The sequence below is a fragment of the Bufo bufo genome, chromosome 4, assembly GCF_905171765.1.
Source record: "Bufo bufo chromosome 4, aBufBuf1.1, whole genome shotgun sequence".
NCBI lineage: Eukaryota > Metazoa > Chordata > Amphibia > Anura > Bufonidae > Bufo > Bufo bufo.
The window spans coordinates 380,142,511-380,163,317 of record NC_053392.1 but is presented as its reverse complement, the minus strand read 5'-3'; the positions used below and the strand labels follow the sequence as shown (position 1 = coordinate 380,163,317).

The following is a 20,807-nucleotide window of genomic DNA, read 5'->3' as shown; positions in this document are numbered from 1 at the left end:
AGTGCTCTCCGATTATTTGCGGATTCCATTGAAAATGAATGGATCCGCATAACGTTCCGTTTTTAATCGGAACGGATGCGGAACACCAAAACGGACGTGTGAATGGACCCTTATAGTGAGGCTGTGAGAGACACTGAGAAACTGTGTGAACAGTGAATCCAACGGCATCCAGATGTGAGAGTGACCAGAGCTGCAGCTAAGTGAAGCTTATCATGTTCAAGACCCTGTTCCTGACCAGAGGAACGAGTATTGCTTTCAGGAACACTGATGAGAGCAGAGGAGCAAAGCTACATACACTGCGGTACCGCATGCTTGTTGGAGAGACATTTGTTCAGTTCTGAATCACCAGCGGAGGCAGAGCAGACCTGGGTCGTTAAGATTGTGCACACACCTCATCACAGTGTTGGCGCCTAGAGACTGAGACCAGGCCTGTAGTTAGTTAGTTAGGGTTTCTGTTTGTGTCAGGCCCCAAGTGTTGCTACTGTTCACTGCAAGGACTCCATAACTTAAAGTGACAATTCACATTGGAGAGCTGATAAAATTCCCACAAACTCAAGCCAGGCTGGTGTTTTGCTCATAAGGAATACTGAGGCACGTGCTACAGGACCAGTTATGGGAGGGGGAATACTGTAGATCTGTGTAAGGCTACTTTCACACCTGCGTTCCGTGCGGATCCGTCTTGTATCTGCACAGACGGATCCGCACCGATAATGCAAACGCTTGTATCCGTTCATAAAGGACCATTTGCATTATTCATTCAAAAAAAAGTCTTAGTCAAAATGGATCCGTCTTGACTTACATTGAAAGTCAATGGGGGACGGATCCGTATTCAATTGCACCATATTGTGCCAGTGAAAGCAGATCCGTCCCCATTGACTTACATTGTAAGTCAGGACGGATCTGTTTGGCTCCGCATCATCAGGCAGACACCAAAACGCTTTTTTCTTTTTCATACAGACCATATAAAAATATAAATATCTCCTTTCCTTCACATTTTCTAGGATCCAACAAAATGTTTTGCCTTTTGAGTCTTTAATTTCCTCGTTATCCCTTTCCAGTTGCCCAAATGGACAGTAATTGGTTGAGAGGAAATATGTGTACAAGATTCTGAGGGCAAAAAATTCTGATGTTGTTTCATTTTTATATGGACTGTATGAAAAAGAAAAACAGACTTTTTCAACAATTGTGTGAACCATTTTTTAGGTAATTGTAAATACATTACATATATTAATATTTAGGCCTATTTTTAGACTGAATTGATGCTGTAAAATTGGTATGGTGTATATAAATATTAAAGACAGGCTTTTTTGATGATTTTGTTACTATTTTGGTAAGCTGTATTTATCACTCATTTTTACACTTTTGCATTTTTGATGCGCTTTTGTGTGTTTTTTTCTTCAAGAGATCATCACAAGATTTGTTAATGAATGGGTGATATATTAAATCATATTTCTTTTAACACACGTTTCAATTAGCACCTGGCACTGCATGTTTTGATTAGATTATTAATATTAGCACTTTATAATGATTATGAAATGTGCATACGCACCACTTTCACTTAAAGTAGAACTCCCACAAAAATCTTTATTCTCGGGGGCGTGGCTTCGGCATGGCGGAGTGAAGACGCACGCACTCGGGACTTCGTGACCAGCACCAGGAGAAACCTAGGGGAAAGCGCTTTCATCACCACTAACGGGCCATGTCAAAGGGGAGGAGGTCCAGGAGTCAGTCCGTGGCCCCTCCAGAACACTCCATCGGCAGGTTCCTGCGCTCTGGACCGGTGGAGCTGACACACATAGAGGCCACAACAATGGCGGCTCCAGAAGCACCACTGCGCTCCTCAGCCGTACCTTTCACTCCAGCAAGCGCAATCTACGAGCCCTCACAGTATTGTGAGGAGAATCACTTGCCTCCACCTCCCCCTACCCCACTATACAAATGGGACCCCCTGAACACACAAGGGGACAGCGGGGCTGCTCCAGCTCACAGGGCGCCTAGCATCAGGAATGACCAGCAGAGACAGGTCAGGGCGGCAGCACAACCCACCACACAGGCACCAGCCTCCCCCTGGCAGTAGCTGAGACACACTCACTTAGCCAAGGGACGCCAGCCATATTTGCTACACCCTTACAGCCACCTGAGGGCACGTATAGGGGCTCTCCCCCCCAGCCTCCCTGTATCGCACGCTGGCAGAGTTGTGGGAGATGGAGAAGGCACTGCCCACAGGATTCGACCTGGAAGCCCAAGTAGCTCGCATAGAGACCAAGCAGGCCCAAGCCCTACAAGCAGTACATGAGACCGTACAGTCTCTGAACGACAGAGTAACTACACTTGAACAGCAATGCTCTGTCTTGGCTTCTACAATGTCCTCTTTATCTACCACCATAGCCACTCATACTACTCAACTGAAGGACTTTTCCCTACACCTCGATGACGTGGATAACCGGGGACGTCATAATAACCTCAAAATCCGTAATATTCCAGAAATGTTCACCAGCGACCAATTGTACGGCACAGTTGTAACTATCTTCAACAAGGTGTTAGAAAGGCCACCGGGAACGGAGATCAAACTAGACAGAGTACACAAAACAGTGAGGGATCCGCCACTCAGAAAGACCCCGAGATATAATCTGCCGAGTACATTTCTATAAGGTGAAGGAAGATATCCTCCAGGGAGCCTGGGAAAAAAGAGAGATTCTCTATGAAGGTACGCCAATCACTATATTATCGGACGTCTCCCGCCTAACTCTCTACATGCAAAGGCTTGCTCGTCCACTGCTAGAAGCCGTAAAAGAATCAGGGGCATCTTACAGCTGGGGCCACCCATTTCACATTATTTAACGCAAACAAGGAGGACTGTCCATGACAATCCACTCTCCAGAGGACCTCCCAGAAGCCTTTCGATTCTTGAACACCCCACCGATCCCAGTACCTGACTGGACACTACCACCGCTATTCCAGGCTCTAACCCGAGAAGCGAGCAAACTGGAAAAACCATCCATCGCTACCCCAACGTACAGCGAATGGCCGCCTTGGAACCAATTGGAGCCAGTCACAACGCCCTTCAACAATGCAAAACCAAACACCACCTTGCTGAAGCGGAGACATAGAACTGGCTAATAGGAAGCTTCCTGACCAGAACGAGAAGATCCCCCTTCACCAGCAACGCTATACATCTTGCCCCACTGAAGAATCGCTCTGAGCACGTGATCTTTCCACATTTGGGGAGGGGAGGGAGGGTCTTCGGGTAATGTTTGGGTCACCAGATTCTTGTTGCCCACGCTCTCACCGTAACTCCCCTCTCCACCTACCCACACATCTAATAGACCAGAGTTTCCCCAAGCAGTTAACTCTAGTTTTTATGCTGGTCCATAGATGCCCTTTTAATGCACCTCTTTGGTCGGTCAACAGTTCAACCTTCCCCCACTAGGGTACTGTGCTCTTCGTCCCTTTGGAAGTCGTTACAGCCGGTGTGGACGATTCACAGTTATTTAGAGCTATAGCTAACCTTTAGGTTAAAAGTAGAGACTCAGTTTTATCCCCCATCCTCACTCCCAGGCTCCCTCTCTCACCTTTATTTCTCCCCCCCAACTTTTTAATTTTTTTTCATGAAAGATCAAGTGATTATGTGGCTGGAGGTATATTAGATGGTCAATGGATATCAATTTTACTGCAGGCCAGTGGACTACAGTCCCCAAAAATTATTCATTCACCGGACAGAAAACATCAAGTGATTATGTGGCTGGAGGTATATTAGACGGTCATTGGATATCAATTTTACTGCAGGCCAGTACAAATACATCTGTTTAAAAGTGCAAAAAATATAAAATTGGATTAAAAACATGGCTAAAGAAATCCCCCCTCTTGAAAAAAACACAAATGATAATAGTTGAAATTCGATTACACGTGGTTGTCACAGGTGTTGAATTCCTCCGAGGTGCAATTAGTTGTTCCAATAGCGTTTGTCCCTCTGCATAGCTGCGGTATCTCAGCAGAACCGCACACAAATGCTGCACAATACAAATGCACTATATAGGAAGTATATTATAGGTATATCACACCCCTGCCTCAATCAGTTTTATTTTTTTTTGGGGGGGGGGGCAACTCCAATAGTTGCAATTAGTTACTCCAATAGCATTTGTCCCTCTGTATAGCTGCAGTATCGCAGCAGAACCGCACACAACTGCTGCACAATACAAATGCACTATAATATACTTTGTATGTTAGAAAGTATATTATAAGTATATCACACCCCTCAGTATCTCACACCAATCGATAGCACACCTATACCAGTCCTTAAAAGGACTTTTGTGGCCCTATTAGCTAGCGTTTGGTGTCTCTAACAGTCTGTCCCTGCTCCACACAGCAACCTCTCCCTACATTGGCAAAAGACTGAATGTAAAATAGCGGCCAGATCGGGTTTATTTATAGGGTAGGGGGTGTGTCCATATGCTGAAACGTCTCAATTGGCTGTCCTGTCCCACCTGATGAATGTGTCATGGGTCAAAGGTCGGCATCCGGAAAAACGGATCCAGTATTTATTTTGTGCACTGACCAGTGCAGAAACAGTATCCATCGCTGCACTGACATAAACAAAATGACGTTTTTTAGTGGTTGATAATGTCAGGGGTAATGGGGAGGGGATAACACCAGATAACACACAGAAGGAAAAGACCGGAGTCTAGGCCTCAAAGCTAAAGGAGAGGGATGGTGACCTCCTAGGAATCCCTAGACCTCTCCCTGACTCCTGCCAGTATGAGTAAACCCTGAAGGTGGGAATACTCATACACTGGAACCTTAGCCCTGGAGACCCTGGAAGACCCTAGGAGTGGTGGCAGGGAACCAGCATCTCCCTGAGGCCTAGACAACAACACACACAAGAGACAAAATGCTAAACAAAATGCACTTAGCTTAAAGAAGAATGGAGGAGCAGGAGATCTAAAGGAACAACACACCAGCTGAACCAACTCCAGCAGGAAATATCAACCGCATGGTAAGCAGTGTGAGTCAGAACTAAATAGAGCCTCAGTAATGACCACAAGCTGCACCTGACAGGAGGTGTGATCATTACCAGACGACAACAACACTGCAAGATGAAAACAGAGAGACTGTCAGATACCCTCATGTGCCACCAGTCTATCAGATCTTCTCACTTCTGTCATGGGAGGGACCGTGCCACTTATACTCAAATCCTACAGCATCGGTTAAGGTGAATGGTCAATTCTCAATGCCCTTCTCAATAAGATACGGTACGAGACAGTGGTGTCCCCTATCTCCACTGATATTTGTACTCTGTCTGGAACCGCTACTAGGCCACATAAGAGCTAATCACGACATAACGGGGTTGCAGGCTCGGGGAACTTCACATAAAGTAGCCGCATATGCTAACCCTCGCATATCACTACCAAATCTCTTGAAAGAACTCAAGCATTACTCGCAACTATCAAACTTCAAGATAAACTTTCAAAAATCGGAAGCATTAAACATTACGCTCCCCTCGAGATTGGACGAGATCCTCACTTAAATATTTGGGTATACATTTAATGTCAAACCTATCTGATCTTTATCCAGAGAATTACCCCCCTCTTCTACTGGCAATAAAAACGGACTTAGACCGCTAGCACAAGGGCACATTCACCTGGTTCGGATGAATCTCCATTTTTAATATGAATATCCTACCTAGAATTTTAGCCCAGCGGTACGTGCCTGTGCTGCTGCCCCTAACCGCAGGCATGGGCGCTGGGCTCCCTCTTTTTCCTCCTGCCGACATGCTGACAAACGAGGGCAGCAGGTAGCTTAACTATGCCATCTGTGTTCCATGCCAGAGTTTCCTTCCTGCTGGAGACTTGCACTGGTGTTTGAGCTTGTGTGGGTGTGTCTTTCTTCACCTATGAGGCAACACATACACGCCCTGTGTCTCACCAGCCTATGACTGGATTGCAGCAGGTATTTAAAGGCACTTCGTACTACAGGAAGATGCTTGAGCAACCTCATGGTTTTACCTTGTCTATCTCCAAGTGCAAAGGTGTCTCTCTTGTCTGCTTCGCTGTGTACCGAACTCTGCTTATTGAACTCCTGGACTTTGCCTGTTTGCCGCCTGCCTCTGACCTTTGACTTCGTTTATGAACTTTGCCTGTTTGCTGCCTGACCCTGACCTCAGATCTCGTTTATGGACTTTGTTTACCGCCTGCCTCTGACCTCAGACTTCGCTTACTGACTCCGATTGATTGCCGCCTGTCCAGACCCGGAACCTCCTGGCCACGCAAGTTCCCTCGGTGCTTGTACCAAGTTCTCTGACCCCATGGTCAGCTGCCACTGACTCAGGGACTGCTCTGGGGTAGCCCCTGGCAACTACCCTACTGGCCCAAGCCTATCCTCACCATCAGAGGCTCTAGTGAAGACCAGGTAGTGGCTTAGTTACACCCCTCCAGAGTATTCCCAGTCAGTGGCGCAGTGGGTCCACACCCGCTTGCATAACATAGAATACTTTATTTCTTACAAGCTCTGCCCATACACAACCCCAGACAATGGATAACTATAGAGCAATCCTTTCTACCCACCCCACTGGTCACAATGCCATGGCTGGGATCCCACATACCATTAGAAGAGCGAACTCATCCCACAACAGGACCGACTCTCCAGTCTGTCTCCTCTATCCTTGAACGTCCAGATATCTCTCCGTCCCCCTCACCAATGTACCCGATTTTGGGCAACCCCATGTTCCCCCCGGGGCTAGAGCAAGAACCGTTCCGGAGACTATTGAAGAACAATAAGTTTAGAGCGCATCACTTCATTGTGTCTGACTCATGGCTTCCCTCCCAGTCATTCACGAACACCTCAGATACACTCGGCCTGATGAGTTGGCAATCCCAACAATTACAACATTACCTTACCACACTACCACCAGCCGTTACATATAAAAGAGACAGAACTGACTTTGAACAAATCTGTGAGGCAAGGGGAGTAATCCGATCTCGACTATATGGCCTACTTATCTCACCATCTAACCAACCATCTCCTCGTCTCATTCACTCTCTGTTGGTGTCCCGCAAGGCTCTGTCCTAGGACCCCTGCTCTTCTCTATCTACACTTTTGGCCTGGGACAGCTCATAGAGTCCCATGGCTTTCAGTATCACGCCTACGCTGACGACACACAAATCTACCTCTCTGGTCCAGACATCACCACCTTACTATCCAGAATCCCACAATGTCTATCTTCTATATCATCCTTCTTCTCCTCTCGCTTTCTAAAACTTAACATGGATAAAACAGAATTCATCCTCTTTCCCCCATCTTGCTCAACCCCCCCAACAGACCTATATATCACGATCAATGGGGGCACACTCTCCCCGGTCAACATAGTCCGCTGCCTTGGAGTGACCTTGGATTCTGCTCTCTCCTTCAGACCGCACATCCAAGCCCTTTCCACCACCTGCCGCCTCCAACTCAAAAATATCTCCCGCATCCGTGCTTTCCTTAACTTTGAATCTGCGAAAATGCTTGTACATGCCCTCATCATCTCCCGCCTAGACTACTGCAACACTCTCCTCTGTGGCCTTCCATCTAGCACTCTCGCACCCCTCCAATCTATCCTCAACTCTGCTGCCCGACTAATCCACCTCTCACCCTATTACTCCTCTGCCTCTCCCCTCTGCCAATCCCTTTACTGGCTCCCCATTGCCCAGCGAATTCACTTCAAAGTACTGACAAATACATACAAGGCCGTCCATAACCTGTCCCCTCCCTACATCTCTGAGCTACTTTCCTGATACACCTCCACACGCACTCTCCGATCTTCACAAGACCTCCTTCTCTCCTCTCATCTTATCGCCTCTTCCCACAATCGACTCCAAGATTTCTCTCGTGCATCCCCCATACTCTGGAACTCGCTACCCCAACATATCAGACTCTCACCCTCAGTGGAATCCTTCAAAAGAAACTTCACCCGCACCTACTGTGTCCTTCTCCCATACCATGTAGATTGTAAGCCCTCATGGACAGGGCCCTCTCTCTCCTTCTGTACCAGTTTGTAACTTGTCTTGTTTATGATTAGTGCAATTGTCTGTATTATGTATGTATACCTCTTCTCATATGTACAGCGCTATGGAATGAATGGCGCTTTAATAATTAATAATAATAATAATAATAATCTCCTACCTATATGCTCAACTGGGAAAGAGACCTGGGTCTTACTTTTTCACTAGAACAGAAAGAACGTATATACATATTTACACATAAAACCTCTATTGCAACCAACATACAGAAAGCGGGATTCAAAGACCTTTCCAGATGGTACAGAGTACCCTCCAAATTACACTCCATCTTCCCCACAGTATCCCCACTATGTTGGCGATGCGGAGGAGCTAGGGGGTCGTTGTTGCATGTTTTTTGGGAGTGTCCCGTGCTTGTTGGCTTTTGGAGTGAGGTATGGTGCATCACGTCTAAATTCACCTCTTATGACTTACCTAAAACACCAGCTTTCTTCCTGCTCCATCATGGCGAGATCCCCATGGCTACGTATAAAAGGTCGGTGGTGCGACATATGGTCAATGCCGTGAGAGCATGTATCCATGCATGTGGAGGCAAACATTTGCTCCCACAATAACAATGTGGATTAACAAAATACAGGAGATCATGAGGATGGAGGATCTAACAACTTCTTTGAGAGGTACCGATGCCAAATTCCATAAAACATGGGGACACTGGATTGCTTTTTAAAATGTTGCTGACAACATAAAGATATACATCTTATTTATTTGAAAAGTTTTTTTTTTCCTTCTTCATTCCTTTACCTCTCTCCCTCCCCTTCTCCCTTCCTACCCTTCTGCCTATATTTGGATCCCATATCCACTAACTAACACTACAGTGCTAATTTAATAACTATGTACAAAAATCTGAGCAATATGTTTTCATTGTCTATTACTGTTTTTGCAGGAAACTTCGGAGGACAGATGCCCTCATTCAAAACTATGTACAAAAATCTGAGCAATATGTTTTCATTGTCTAAGGCCTCATGGACACGACCGTTGTTTTGGTCCGCATCCGAGCTGCAGTTTTTCACTTCAATGTGCTGTCCCCATCTGTTGCTCCGTTCCGTAGCCCCGCAAAAAAAATATAACATGTCCTATTCTTGTCCGTTTTGCGGACAACAATAGGCATTTCTACAATGGGCTGCACGTTCCGTTCCGCAAATTGCAGAAGGCAGACGGGTGGCTTCCGTTTTTTGCGGATCCGCGGTTTGCGGACCGCAAAAAACGGAACGGTCGTGTGCATGAGGCCCAATACTGTTGTTGCAGAAAAATTTTGAGGACAGTTTTCAATTTGTATAATTAACCTGATATTATTGTTGGGCTGCGTCTCACATTTGATATATATAATCACTTTTAATTAGTGATTAAATAATCACTAATATTTAAAATAAAATAAAAATCTTTATTCTCTGACCTGTTAGAAAGATACATGATGTAAACTGTAGTGAAGGTAATCTCCTTACCAGTAACTGTATTTGTGAGTTATCCCCTCCCTTCTAATTCTCAGCTGTGTCATGTGACCAGCTCTCTGATCTCCAACTGACACAGGACAGGAAGTCAGTTACTTCTCTATTCATTCCTATGAGACTGACATTGAGGCTCCCATAGGAATACATAGAGAAACTGACTTCCTGTCCATGATGCTGTGTTATTTAGAAAGTCAGAGTGCCGGTCACATGAGACAGCTGAAGATCAGAAGGGATAGTCACCAGTGAGAAGAGTTACTTCACCACAGTTTACATCCCGTTACCTTTTTACAGGTCAGAGAGTAAAATTTTTTGTGGGAGTGCTTCTTTTGTGTTTATATATATAAATATATATATATATATATATATATATATATATTTATATATAAATGTTTTACACAAATAATATATTTTTTATGATTATTATTGTAAATAGGGATGAGTGAAGCGATCTTTTCTTTAGGGTGGTTTCTCACTGCATTTTTTGGCAAACTGCCAGGACAGTTTTTGATGCAGTTATTCTTATTTATTCTAACTGTATAAAAAACTGCTGTGTTTTTCCAGAGAATGATGTGTGTGAAACCACCCTAGCTGTGCTGGTAGAAGGCAAGCAATGTTGTTGCTATTGTTGCTTTGCTTGGCTCCATTCCACCCCTTATGTGAGTGGCTACTCCAAACATAGAGTTGTGCATTCCTGCTAAAAAGTTCCACTTTTGTCTCATCTGTCCATAAAACATTTTCCCAGAAGCATTGTGGAACATCCAGGTGGTCCTAGGCAAACTTGAGACAGGCTGCAATGATGTTTTTTGGCAGCAGCAGCTTCCTTAGTGGTATCCTTCAATGACACTATGTTTGGAGGAAAAAGAACACTGCATACCAACACCAAAACCTCATCCCAATAGTGAAGCATGGTGGAGGGAACAGTATAGTTTAGGATTGCTTTGCTGCCTCAGGGTCTGGACACATTATAATCATTTAGTGAGCAATTGACTCTAAGGAATATCAAAACAGGAGAATGTAGGGGCAACAGTCCATAACCCAAAGCACACAAATAAATCAACAAAAGAATGGCTGAAAAAGAAGATATGTGCTTTGGAATGGCCAAGTCGGAGTCCTGACCTTAAAGGAGTATTCTAATTATGTAAAGCTATTCCCAGGTTGGGGACACTTTAGCCCCTGCATATGTGGCTATTTAAGAGCTGAGAAGAGCATGCGTGCCCTAGGAGAATGAGCACCAATAATCAGGCAGGGAAGGCAGCAAGCTGCCTGCAGCATGGCGGTGCAGGAGTCAGTGTAGTCCAGCGGCTATGCCTACCAGGAGAGACGGCATGCACCACCAGAATCACATCCATATAAATCTATTAAAATCTGCTCACTGTGATATAACTGGAAATTAGTAATTGTAAGCCGATGTGCATTTGACGTATTGCGGCTTTGTGCAAATGGCGTTTTATAGCTTTTCTGATATCTTTGGACAAGATCTGATAAATATGTTGGCCATGCATGCAGCCATAACAGCTATGTCCAAAGGCTCATTTATAGAGTTGAGTGGACACCTGGATGTTTAAAAAAAATGTTTGAGTTCGGGACCCGAACTTGATCCCGAACCCGAATCCCATTGAAGTCAATGGGGACCCGAACTTTTGAGCACTAAAATGGCTGTAAAAAAGTCATGGAAAGGGCTAGAGGGCTGAAAATGGCAGCAAAATGTGGTTAAGAGCATGGCAAGTGCTCTGCAAACAAATGTGGATAGGGAAATGACTTCAAATAACATAAAATACGTAAAAATAAAAAATAATAATCTTGATCTTGGAGGACGAGGTCCATATGGAGTAGGAGGTTGAGGAGGCGGTGGATGTGGAGGTGTAGGTGGAAGCAGCGGTGGAGGATGAGGAGGCAGCCTACACTGCTTTTTGGTTTTATTTTTTATTTCTTTTGTTTAAATTAGGGTACACCCCAAAACATTGGGAAATATAACCTGTGATAACCCCCTCGGGCCGTGCTAAACAAACATTCAGACAATACACTGGCTGCAGGGCAGGCCAGCACCTCCAAGGCGTAAAGGGCAAGCTCAGGCCGTATGCCTAATTTGTAGACCCAGAAGTTGAAAGGGGCAGACCCATTAGTCAGTACGTGTAGGCGTGTGCACACATACTGCTCCACCATGTCGCACGTCCCCGTGATGTCCACAATCCAATTGGATATCTGCTCTATTAACTTTCGATGTTCTTTTCTGTGCCTACCATGTTGATCACGGTTAGCGGGGAATCAGGGTTCCACGCCGGAGAGGGAGCGTGAGAAAGAGATACCACACCTAAGGGTGGTCAATGTATGAAATTAAATGTGATCGAGCGTAAATGTGGGAGAAGTTGTCAAAGCGGAAGGATCGAATGAAAGGAGGGGGCGCACGGCAATTGCCCACTCCCGACTCGGGGAGGTAGTGATGATAAATAACAATACAGGACTCTTAAGATGCCCTGTTATTGGAATGATTAATAAAAAATTATAGGTAATGTCACTGGGGTATTTTGAATTTGGAAACGTTAGACAGGAGAGGGCCTGCTGCTGCTTTGTTAACTCTAGATAACTTCTGCCTGATCGCACGTCTCTGTGACGTCCACAATCCATTTGGATATCTTCTCTATCAACGTTCGATATTCTTTTCTGCGCCTACCATGTTGATCAGAGGCGAATCAGGGTTCCACGCCGGAGAGGGAGCGTGAGAAAGGGAGACCACATCCAAGGGAGGTCAATGGCTGCAATGTGATCGAGCGGAAATGTGGGACAAGTTATTAAAGCAGAAGGATCGAATGAAAGGGCCAATTAAAGACGAATTTTAGAAATTTAAGTTCCTGTCACCTATAGAGAGCAGGGGTTTATTCACGGCAAAAATGGTAAAATGTCACCCAAGAATGTAACGAAAAAATGTGTTAAATTTATTAACCTGTCTACTAGGTAGAGCAGGGGTATATCACAGCCAAAACTTGGTGAATGTCACCCGAAAATGTAACAGACAAATTAGTGAAATTTGTTTACCTGTCTACTAGGTAGAGCAGGGGTATATCACAGCCAAAACTTGGTGAATGTCACCCGAAAATGTAACAGACAAATTAGTGAAATTTGTTTACCTGTCTACTAGGTAGAGAAGGGGTATATCACAGCCAAAAATTGGTGAATGTCACCTTAAAATGTAACAGACAAATTTGTAAAATTTGTTTACCTGTCTACTAGGTAGAGCAGGGATATATCACAGCCAAAAATTGGTGAATTTCACCCGAAAATGTAACAGACAAATTTGTGAAATTTGTTTACCTGCCTACAATGTCAGCAGGGGTACTGTATATCACAGCCAAAAATTGGTGAATGTCACCTGAAAATGTAACAAACAAATTAGTGAAATTTGTTTACCTGTCTACTAGGTAGAGCATGGGTATATCACAGCCAAAAATTGGTTAATTTTACCTGAAAATGTAACAGACTAATTAGTGAAATGACATAAAATAAAATACGTACAAATTAAAAAAAATAATCTTGATGTATGATGTGGAGGTCCATATGCAGTAGGAGGTTGAGGAGGCGGTGGACGTAGCAGTGTAGGTGGAAGCGGTGGTGGAAGAGGACGAGGTAACAACACTGGTTTTTGGTTTTAATTGTAATTTTATTTTTAATTAGGGTACACCCCAAAAGAGTGGAAAATATCAAAAATACAACAATGAGCAATTGCGCTGTAGTATAACAATGGCTGGGTAAGGCCGGTATACATGTCTATTCTGCACAAGGTACGGACAAGTCCTGTGGGATCCATGCCTGATTCATTTTAATAAACGTGAGCTTGTCCACATTGGCTGTGGACAGGCGGCTGCGCTTGTCTGTGATAACGCCCCCTGCCGTGCTAAACACACGTTCAGATAGTACACTGGCTGCAGCGCAGGCCAGAACCTCCAAGGCGTAACGTCCTTGTCTGTGCTTACTGGTCCACGTATCTGTAGTTAGGTGGACCTTGTCACAGATGGCGTTGCGCAGTGCACACCTGATTTTGTCCCAACTTGGTTGTGCAGGGAAGGGATGGCTCGCCTGAAAAAGTAGTGGCGGCTGGGCACGACGTACTGTGGGACAGCCACCGCCATAAGGCTTTTAAAGCTCTCCGTCTCCACCAGACGGAATGACAGCATTTCAAAGACCAGGAATTTTGAAATGCTGGCCTTCATGGCCAGGGATTGCGGGTGGGTAGGGGGGTACTTCCTCTTCCGCTCCAGTCTTTGGGAGATGGAGAGCTGAACTTCCGTGGGACATTGTGGAGATGCTTGGTGACCCAGGTGGTGGTGTTGCTGGCAGATTTGTTTGCGGGGTGGCAGGTGCCACTGTCACTCCAGAGGTGGATGAAGAGGCCGAGACTGCAGCAGAAGAGGAAGCAGGAGGAGCCAGAGACCTTTCTTTGTTTTTGAGGTGTCTACTCCACTGCAGCTCGTGCTTTGCACTTAGATACCTGGTCATGCAGGTTGTGCTCAGGTTGAGAATGTTTATGCCTCGCTTCAGGCTCTGATTGCACAGCGTGCAAACCACTCGTGTCTTGTTGTCAGCACATTGTCTGAAGAACTGCCACGCCAGGGAACTCCTTGGAGCTGGCTTTAGTGTGCTCGGTCCCTTGTTGCGTTGGGCAGTAGCAGGTGTACTCTCTAGGAGACGGCTGCTCCGCTTTTGCACCCTGCTCCCTCTTCTGCTGTGTTGGTGGCTCTGTGCGACCACATCCTCTTCCTCCGAACTACACAGGTCACTCGCATGACCTTGATTCTATGTGGGGTCGAGGACCTCATCGTCCTCCACATCATCTTCCACCCAGTCTTCACCCCTGCCCTACTTGTCGGTCTGCACACTGCAGAAAGCCACAGCAGTTGGCACCTGTGTTTCGTCATCATCCGAGACGTGCTACGGTGGTCCTCCCATGTACTCATCTTGAAACATAAGTGGTTGGGCATCGGTGCACTCAATCTCTTCCACTTCTGGGGCAGGGCTATGTGGATGGCCCTGAGAAACCCCTCTAGCAGAGTCATCAAAAAGCAGAAGAGACTGCTGCATGACTTGGGGCTCAGATGTCACGGCCATGGCTATGACCGTGACTCTTCAACCGCATGCGATTGTCAGCGGTTTGGTTTTGTTGTCAATCACAGGTGAGGGCAGTGGTATTTGCCTCACCTGTGGTTGCCGCTGACAACGCTTGCTTGTGGCAGCTTTCCTGCTGTGCATGCGGTTTTGCACCTAGCAACCCCTATGTTAGGTGTGTGTGTATCGTGTTCACTGAGTTGTTTGTCTGTGTGCACTCTGTGTAGTGTGTTGTGTGCACTGACACTTTTCCTGCACTGTGGTTGCCCGTGGCAATGTTTGGCTGTCTGTACATGTGGTGGCAGTGTCCCGGCCTCTGGGCTATTCCCCAGGACACGGTTGCCACCCATGTCGTGGCCAGCGGCAACAACCACAGTGGGTTGCTACTGTTGGACACTTTCCCTTTAATGTTGTGTTTTCCCTTCCCAGGTGTTGGAAGGGTTAAATTCCTTCCCAGTGTGTGTGTGTGTCACTGGGTGTGTCCGACTGTGGGGTGTGGCCTCCTGGCCTTTATAGCCTCACTGTTAGCATGGCTCTGTGGGTTGTTTCAGCCATGCTTGCTGGAGCAGCCTCCTGTGTTACTATCTGCCAGTGAGAGCCCCCCCTGTGGTCATAAAGATATTGTCCTTATGCTTATGTCTGCTGTGTGTTGATGTTGTATGTTATGTTCTGTTGGGACCTTTCTATGTGTTTGGTGCAGCTTACGGTTCTGGATTCCTGTTTGCGCAGGGATCCAGTCAGAAAGGCTGTGACAGGTTGGTGGAACTAATAGTTCGCCTGTCATTCCCGTAAGGCTGTATGAGTTCCCCTTTTCCCAACAGCTTGGCCATTGAGACTCCTGCTCCTCCGTGCCTAGGAGGAGTAGGTCGTCTTACCCTGACTCCTAGCGCAGGGACCGGACGGAGGGTGAGTTAGGGATCCGAGGTTCCTGCGCATGGGTCCTCCTACCTTTAAGGTCGGCCCATGCAGTTAGGAGTTAGGGTCAGGGTAGGGACGCTGTAGGAGGTGACCTGCTCCCTATCCTGTTCTCCTGGCCGAGTAGGCCTACAGCACATGGCAGTGCACGGCTGAGGATTTCCCCCATCCTCAGCCGTGACATCAGACTGCTTGGCTGATTTGCAAGGGGGTGAGGTGAAAGACTGATGGACATCAGCTGCAAGTGCTAACTCTGATCTTTCAGCAGGAGACTGGTTGGGAAACAATGTGAAGGAACTGGAGGCACTGTTAGCAACCCAATCTACTATCGCCTGTACTTGTTCTGGCCTCACCATTCGTAGAGCCGTATTAGGCCCGACAAAATAACACTGAAGGTTCTGTCGCCTACTCGCACCTGAAGAAGGTGTTTCACTTGTGCGTGTAGTTGGCACAGGTCAAACACGTCCTCTCCCTGCAACAGGAGCTCCACCAGCAGCACCACGACCGGGGCCACGTCCCTTATTCGACGCTCTCCTCATTCTCCGCTAATTTTGGATCTTGCCCAAAATGGGTGTTTTTTTAATACAGAATAGAACACCAGTATCTAACGTGTGTATTTCACACTGACAGATGCAGCAAAGGCTTCAAATTTAGTATTTTGCCCAAAATCTTTTTTTTTTTTTAAATAACAGAATAGAACACCAGTATCTAATGCATGTATTTCACACGACAGATGCAGCAAAGGCTGCAAATGTAGCGTTTTGCCCAAAATGGGTGTTTTTTTTAAACCCAGAATATTATTGAAGTATTTCAAGGTTGTATCTCACACTGACAGATGCAGCCAAGGCCGCAAATTTAGTATTTAGCCCAAAATGGGTGTTTTTTTTTAAACAGAATAGAATACCAGTATCTAACGCGTGTATTTCACACTGACAGATGCAGCAAAGGCTGCAAATGTAGTATTTTGCCCAAAATGGGTGTTTTTTTTAAACCCAGAATATTATTGCAATATTTCTAGTTTGTATGTCACACTAACAAATGCAGCATAGGCCCCAGATGTAGGCTATTGCAAAAAATGGGTGTTTTTTTTTAAATAACAGAATATGACAGCAGTATATAACGCTTGTATTTCACACTGACAGATGCAGCAAGGGCTGTAAAATTTAGTATTTTGCCCAAAAAGGGTGTTTTTTAGAACCCAGAAAATTTTTGCTGTATTTCAAGCTTAAGTTGCACACTGACTAATGCTGCATAGGCCCCAGATGGAGGGTAGTGCCAAAAATGGGTGTTTTTTAAAACCCAGAAAATTATTGAAGCATTTCAAGCTTAAATTGCACACAGACAAATGCTGCAAAGGCCACAGATGTAGGGTCTTGCCAAAAATGGGTGATTTTTTAAAAACCAGAATATAATTGCAGTATTTCAAACTTCTATTTGACTGTCACAAATGCACATATGCTGTGCTGGTGCACAAAACTTGCATAAAATGCCCGCCGCCGCCCACCTAACTAACAGACGGATAAAAGTTATTTTTCTGGGTCACTGGGCTCAGGGCAGGGTAAAAAGATTGTGCACTGCACCCGCAAAACAAAATCTAGGTAGATCGCTGAGTTAACAAGCACTTCAGATTAAAGATTCTGTCCTATTCTCTCCCTCACAGCAGCAGCATCCTATCCCTACACTAAGCACAGCAGAGTGACATGCAGCGCTACGTGACTCCAGCTTATAAAGAGACTGGGTCACATGCTGCACTGGCCAATCACAGCCATGCCATTAGTAGACATGGCTGTGATGGCTTTCTAAGGGCACACAAGTTAAACGCTTGTTGATTGGCTGCTCTGCAGCCTTTCAAAAAGCGCCATTAACTCGCCGAACACCGAACCCGAACTTTTACTGAAAAACCGGAATTAGTACTCACCGGTCATTCTTATTCCATGAGATCACCACGACGGCAACACAAGGAGATTGACCCCTGACCTCTGTAGGGGCAGGAAGCAGAGAAAGGTTTAAATACCCCCCTCCCACCACCAACACCAGTGATTCCAAAATACAAGAGTAGAAATGTGGTGGAAACCCAGTGGTTTTATAATATCCGAATAAAACCAAAATGAAGGGAAAGTATTACTCTATAGCAATCCCAAAAAACAAGGAAAAGAACGTAATAGGAGGGAATTTATATGCCGTCGTGGTGATCTCATGGAAAAAGAATTGCCGGTGAGTACTAATTCCGTTTTTCCATAGCATCACCACGACGGCAACACAAGGAGGCAAACAAAATATGAACAAGGAGGGGTAATAGCCTGAAGGACCTTTTGTCCAAAAGACATGTCTGATTCTTTGAAAAGGTCTAGTCTATAGTGTTTAATGAAGGTATGGATACTAGACCAAGTAGCGTCTTTACAAATTTCCTCTAGGGAAACACCCTCTCTCTCCGCTTGGGAGGAAGACATCGCTCTGGTACAGTGAGCCTTCAGATTATCTGGGCAAGAGAGATTCTGAATAGTATAGCAAGTAGCAATAGCATTCTTAATCCATCTAGCGCAGGCATCCTCAAACTGCGGCCCTCCAGCTGTTGTAAAGCTACAACTCCCACAATGCCCTGCTGTAGGCTGATACCTGTAGGCTGTTTGTGCATGCTGGGAGTTGTAGTTTGGCAACAGCTGGAGGGCCGCAGTTTGAGGATGCCTGATCTAGCGATTGAGGATTTGGAAATTTTCTGTCCTTTGTTTTTGCCCCCAAATTGAACAAAGAGACAGTCGGACCTCCTAATCTCTTTTGTAGAGTCTATGTGGTCCAGTACAGCTCGTCTAACGTCTAGGGAATGGAAGGATAGTTCTCTGTCGTCTGAAGGGTTATCATATAAAGAGGGGATCGTAATTTCCTGATCTTTGTGTAATTTAAACACTACTTTTGGCATGAATTCTGGGTATAGCCTCAGGATTAATGTATCGTTTTTGACCTGCAGGTAAGGTTCCCTCATGGATAACGCCTGTAGTTCACTAATTCTTCTGGCGGAAGTGATGGCCACTAGGAAAGCAGTCTTGAACGACTTTAGTTTCAAAGAGCATTCACTCAATGGTTCAAAGGGGGAACGTGATAATCCTGTGAGAACTATGTTTAGGTCCCAGGTAGGAATACGAGATTTTAACGTCGGACGTATTCTGGTAACCGCTCTCATAAATCTTCTGATCCATTTATGGTTCGCTAATTCAGTGTCGTAGAAACAACTTAAGGAGGATATTTGAACTCTGAGGGTAGCAGGTCTTAACCCCATATCGAAAACATTTTGTAAGAAATCTAGAATCAATTGTATATTAGGAGCGGATTTGTTAGGAGAGTGTGATCCTGACCAAGAACAAAATTTCTTCCAGATCTTCAAATAAATGGCGAAGGTTACCTTCTTCCTGGAGGCCTTTAGAGTAGAGATCACCGGATCTGAAAGACCCTGTTATTTCAGGATTTGGGTTTCAGGATCCAAGCTGTCAAATTTAGAAAGACCGGGTCCGGATGAATAATTGGACCTTGATGTAGAAGGTCCTTCCTCCTTGGAAGGGGCCAAGGACCTTCGATGGCCATCTTCTGAATATTGGGAAACCAGCTCTTTTTTGGCCAACAAGGTGTTATCAGTAAGTTATCAGTATGATATTTGCTCCGTCCTGATAGATTTTCTGTACCACTTTTGGTATTATTGGAAGTGGTGGGAAGGCATAGTACAGCGCTTGGTCCCACGTGAAGGAGAAGGTGTCTAGGATCCACGGATTGTCTCTGGGGTCTAGGGAACAAAATGTTGGGACCTTTGAATTTTCCAGAGAGGCAAACAGGTCCACTTCCGGTATGCCCCATTTGTCTGTTATCATCTGGAAGATTTCTTTGTTCAAGGACCATTCCGATTGGTCTATCTTTTTCCTGCTTAAGTAGTCGGCTTCTATATTCAGGGATCCTTTTAGGTGAACCGCTGAAATGGATTCTATGTTTATTTCTGCCCAACTGAATATTTTCGAGGATAGTTTTAGCAGACTCATAGATTTTGTACCTCCTTGATGGTTTAGGTATTTTATTGTCGTCGTGTTGTCTGATAGTATTTTTAAATAACGGCCTCGGAGCTGTGATTCTGCACTTTTCTGAGTTTCCCAAACCGCTCTCAGCTCTCGGTAGTTCGATAAGTGACCCCTGATTGAACTGGACCATGTTCCCTGGTAATAAACCTTTCCGACTTTTGACCCCCAGCCCCCCTGGCTTGCATCTGTGGTGATCTGGGTGTGAGGTATCTTCTTCCATGTTACCCCTCTGGTCAAGTTCTTCTGGATCCTCCACCACTGAAGTGAGGATTTTATCCTCTGAGGTATGGTAACCATGTGATCTAGGGAGAAAACTTTTTTGTCCCATACTCACATTTGAAGAGGTCTGAAGTGAATTTGACACCATTGTACTGATGGGATGCAAGAAGTGAGGACACCTAAAAAACTCATTGAGTCTCTGATGGAATAGCTTTTTTTGGGATGAAAATACCTTGATCTTCCGTTGGATGTCGGATATCTTGTCCCGAGGTAGACTGGTCAGCTGTTTTTGAGAGTCCATGATAACTCCTAGGAACCTGATCTTGGTTGATGGTACAAGGTTCGATTTTGTTCTGTTGACCAGCCATCCCAGATATGGGAATATTGTTAATCCTTTTTTCTTCAGATATGCTACAACTTCAATTATCAGTTTTGTGAACACCCGAGGCGCTGAGGATATGCCGAAAGGGAGAGAGGTAAATTGGTAGTGGAGAACAACGCCCCTGTGATCCTTTATTGCAAGCCTCAGAAATTGCTGGGAATTGTGGTGTATTGGGACATGGTAGTAAGCGTCGCTTAAATCCACCGTGCACATCACTGACTCTTTCTGTAAGAGGGGAATGATTGAGTTTAATGTCTCCATACGAAACTTCTGATAAGAAATAATTTTTTTTAGGAGCTTCAAGTTTATAATGGTTCGAAATGCACCCTCTTTCTTTTTCACCAGAAAGAGAGTCGAGTAGAACCCTTTCCCTCTTTCCAATGGGGGTACCTCTGTTATTACGTGTTTGGATATTAATTCCTGAACCCTTTTCCAAATTGGGCTTTGATATGTTGGAGTAGGGAGTTTTGAAACTACAAATCTTCTTGGGGAAAGGGTAGAAAATCAAATCCTGTAGCCTGTTTTGATAATCTTTAGCGCCCATGGGTTTGAAGAGATTTCCTCACAGAAGGGAAAAAAATTTCTTCAATCTTCCCCCCACTCTGGCGTCACTGATTTTCGTTTCCTTTCTGGGATG

At 45.2% G+C, this 20,807-nt stretch overlaps 1 protein-coding gene across 1 annotated transcript in view; it reads right to left on the bottom strand.

Annotated features, from left to right (window-relative positions):
• Positions 1-20,807, bottom strand: part of PDE7B (phosphodiesterase 7B) — a 466,017-nt gene that overhangs the window by 320,823 nt on the left and 124,387 nt on the right. The window lies entirely within an intron of this gene.